The sequence below is a fragment of the Saccopteryx bilineata genome, chromosome 2 (assembly GCF_036850765.1).
Source record: "Saccopteryx bilineata isolate mSacBil1 chromosome 2, mSacBil1_pri_phased_curated, whole genome shotgun sequence".
NCBI classification, from domain to species: domain Eukaryota; kingdom Metazoa; phylum Chordata; class Mammalia; order Chiroptera; family Emballonuridae; genus Saccopteryx; species Saccopteryx bilineata.
This window is the reverse complement of record NC_089491.1, coordinates 255,228,396-255,232,585: the sequence shown is the minus strand read 5'-3', so window position 1 is coordinate 255,232,585 and position 4,190 is coordinate 255,228,396. Positions and strand designations below refer to the sequence as shown.

Sequence of the window (4,190 nt, the reverse complement as noted above, 5' to 3'; positions counted from 1 at the left end):
AAAAAAGAGAAAGAACCAGCAAATCTTATAAACATTTTACATTTCAAAGAATTATCAGAAATTCATCACAATATTTTCACAGCTTAGAGCATGCTCTAATGAGCTTTAATAACAGTTGCATCCTTCTTGAATTTAAAGATTATTTGAAATCTTGTATTAGCAACAGTCACAAGCATTGGCTTTAATTATATTATTAAATATAGTTTACTAGAATTATAAAATTTCAAGGTAAAAAATGCATTAAAAGAGCCTGAGCAGGTGGTGGCACAGTGGATAGAGCAACAGACTGGGACGCGGAGGACCCAGGTTCAAAATATCGAGGTCTCAGTTTGAACACACGTTCACCAGCTTGAGCACAGGTTTGCTGGCTTGAGTGTGGAATCATAAATGTGACCGCAAGGTCACTAGCTTGAGCCCAACATCACTGGCTTGAACCCAAGGTCGCGGGCTTGAGCAAGAAGTCACTTGCTCTGCTGTCAAAGCACATATGAGAAAGCAATCAATGAATAACTAAGGTGCAGCAATGAAGAATTGATGCTTCTCATCTCTCTCCCTTCCTGTCTGTCTGTTCCTATTTTTCCCTTTCTCTGACTCTCTATCTCTGTAAAAAAAAATTTTTAATGCATTAAAAGAAAATTAATTGTATGATCAATCAGATATAAAATTAATAGTTATATTTATTGAATTACATAGTATGACACCATAAGTATTAATTCATGATGTGTGAGTTTATGTTTTTATGTATCTTTACTCTCACTCTAATGCTTTGTAATAAAATATTTTAAAGGAAAAATCCCTGTATTACATTTAAGAGCTCTTTATTCCTTACGCTTTTCCTAAGGGGTCCCACATTACTTTCATGGGCCCACAAACAATGTCCCTGGCTCTACAAAGGGCAAACACATTCCAGGTGTCCAGCATAAGAGCTCCAGTGATGGCAAACGGAGGAGGCCTGCGGAGAAGCCTGTGTCAGTGTCACAGAACGCCACACTGTGACCTCATTGGTTCTTGGCATCATAACATAATACCAGTGTGTAGGTCTCGTTAAAGATTTCACATAACTGATGCTGTTGGACATGAGGTCCTTTCACAGAATCACAGGAAAAGCATTTCAGGAGTCTCATGCCTCGGAGGTTGAGACTTAGTGGTATGTTCTAATGTGGTAGAATAGAAGGCTGCCCCCCCCCCTCCCCCCCAGTTCCCAATGTCTAATCTCCGTCTGTCCTGTTATGAGAAAAGTCCAGCCTTGTCTTCATCAGGCCCAGGAGGAAGACCAGTGTCCATAAATTCAGTGCCGTGGTTCCATCCTTGTGTGTCCCCATCTGGCTAGCTTAGCTTCTGTTTTCCCAGGGGCACTTTGGCTGGGGATGTACCCAGGTCCCCGCCTGGAGCCAGCATTTGAAGTCAACGTGGCCGCTATGGAGAGAGAGCACACCAATGAAGGGGTGAGAGCATTTTACCGGGCTACAGGAAGCTAGAGTACTCGAGCTCATTTTTAACCTTTGTTTATACTATCGCGGGCTGGTAAGGACAAGCCGCCCTTTCAAAATAACCAATCAACTTTGCAATCTTTGTAGGCTTGCATTGAATCCTCCCCCTAACCAACCCATAACCTAGATAGTCTAGGTGTCTGTGTCTCTTATCCAGTTCAGTCCTTCCCCCAGGCTAGACAGATAGCCCTCTATGGACAATATCTTGGCGACCTCCCCCTGCGCCATCTTCATTCACTTCTACTTCTACTGGGCATGCGCTCAGCAGAGGCATTTCTCCTGCTGTTTTTATTCCTCCTTCTGTACTGATCCTTCCTTCCTACTTCAGGCCATAAGCAGGCTGAGGTTTTTGTTTCTCTTCCCCGTCTGTGTTGTGTCACTGTGACAACATCTTTGAACCAGATCATACGTGAATAGCTAGCGTCATCCTCAGGCTGGAGTCCAGAGATGAGCAGGAACCCCGCATTGGCCGAGGCGTTTTTGGATCCAAAGAAGCGGCAGGGGACCCCGGAGCCCTGGTGCTTATCTGAGTCTGAGTTGTAGTACAGGAGATACCGGGGAGGGCTCCCTGGCTTCTGCTGAGCCAGTGTACAGTATAAATGCCCACACTGAATCCACTGCTCAGGGTGCAGGTGAGTCTGGCTGATGCTCCAGGAGATGCAGAGAAGGAGGGCGGCTGAGTCAGCACAGGCTGGGACAGGGAATCTGCAAACACAGACACTTGTCAATGATGGCGCAGGAACCATGGAAAGTTTCTCAGGAGTTTCAGCATGAAAGGAATAAACTTGATCCTCAAGACCTGTCCCCACCTGTGCAGTGAGAGAGCAGCACGAGGAGGAGAGGGGTCCAGGCCATGGTGCTCACAGCCCTGAGCCCACAGTGGGGCTGGGCTGCCCCAGGCCTCCTTTTCTTCTCCCCCCTCTGCCAGAGGAGGGGCTGTCCATGCAAATGTGTGTTCCTCAGTGACAGCCAGCCCCTCCCTGAGCTCTGGTGCTGAGCTCAGCTCACAACCCACACTGAGGAGGATGGAGCTTGACTTCAGCCCTTGGGAGAACCTTGGGAGGAAGCAGCTGCCGAGGCCACAGAATGGTCTCTGTTCTGGGAACTTTATTAGGTCACAGACGACACAGCTGCTGAGTCCCCATCAGTGAGCACAGGGCCTAGCCCTCTGACCCAGACTCCTAGGCATGAATGGTCCTTAATGAGTAGCTACGGAGGGAAAACAGGGAAGTTCCACAGCATCCCCTGCTGATGGCAGGGCACTGACCTCCCCATGGCCAAAGCCCTGAGAGCCTAGCTGGTCTGGGCAGCTCAGCAGATCACTACCTCTAGTCTGTTCCCCAGACACGGTGATTCTGATACACTGCAGTGGTTACTGTCGTATCTCACTCCCAGGAGGAGTCCCCATCTGTGGGAGGTACAAAATGTACATAAATGACAAAGTCATTAGTTTTCACCTCCAGTGATGATATTACAAAAGTAAATGCACAGTGACCTGTGATGTCACAGGCAAGGGGACCCTTCATCTGGTCCCTGAAGAGCCAGAGAAAAAAATCAAGAGGGTGAGCAGAGGAGAGAAGAGGAGGGACAGAGTGGGGGGTGTTGTCAGTGACAGTCTGAAGTATTTGTGACCAACTTCTTTTTCTTAATTGGTATATTTATTAAAACTTTAGATTAATGATCCTGTGATTAAGGGCTGTTGTGGTTGTGTGCTGGCTCCCATAAAGCCTAACTAATCCTAAAGAGATCTTCAACAAATATAGTCCAACAGAAGCAAGAAGGTCAATGGAAATGACTGACAAGACAGGCTCACTGCAGACATATGCCCTTATATAACTGATATTTGCTAGAAAATGGAGTTTAACAACACTTACTATTACACCAACATTCATGGAGGCTGAGTATCACAGGAATAAGGATGTACCGAGACCATAAGAGGTCTTTTTCACACTTCCCAAATACTTTCCTATTTTAGCTGAGAAGGTCAGTTACCACGACCAAACCTGTTCTTCACAAATAAAAAGTTGAATGTCTATTCAATCAAAGAGTCTCTTACATATTTTCAGGCCTATTCATTTGCAGAGTAGAGACTGTAACCAGGCTCTTCATATCCTGCGATCACATGTGGTGTCCCATCTTCACATGCTGTCCGGTTTCTTTAAGATAAAGCAGTCACGCTTGGCGGGGCTGCAAGGCTGAGGAAATGCCCCACGGAGGAGATGACATCCGTGCACATCTTCCGTTTCATCTCCTTGGGCTCCGGCTTCAGCACAAGGCCCTTGGATCTGAACATCACAGCTCTGCCTCACCAGCTTCCAACCGCCACTCTGCTCTGGTGACCAACTTTTCCTAGGTTTCTTCAGAGGAAGAAATTGTGTCTATGACCCGGGGTGAATATTAACATACCAGATATGATGTATCATTAGTAACACAAGATTTACACTTCCAGCATTAATTAGTGTGTGACCAGGACTGTCTTGGTCATCGTTTGTAGTTGCACACACAGTACTGGGAGATAATAGAAAATATATATTGTTCTCTGCTCCCGATTCCTGGCACAGACCTCCTGAAACCCTTGTAATCTCCTGGGTGATTTTCTGCTTGATTTTCATTCTAATGAAGTGACTCTGGGTGGGCTCCTTGATGGGGACTGGACACTGGAAAGACCAAGGCGTCAATAGAAACTTGGAAATTCGAACC

At 46.3% G+C, this 4,190-nt stretch overlaps 1 pseudogene; it reads right to left on the bottom strand.

The window, feature by feature from the left end:
• Positions 1 to 3,628: 3,628 nt before the first annotated feature.
• Positions 3,629 to 3,783, bottom strand: LOC136323207 (mitochondrial import receptor subunit TOM5 homolog; annotated as a pseudogene).
• Between the last annotated feature and the right edge of the window lie 407 nt (positions 3,784 to 4,190).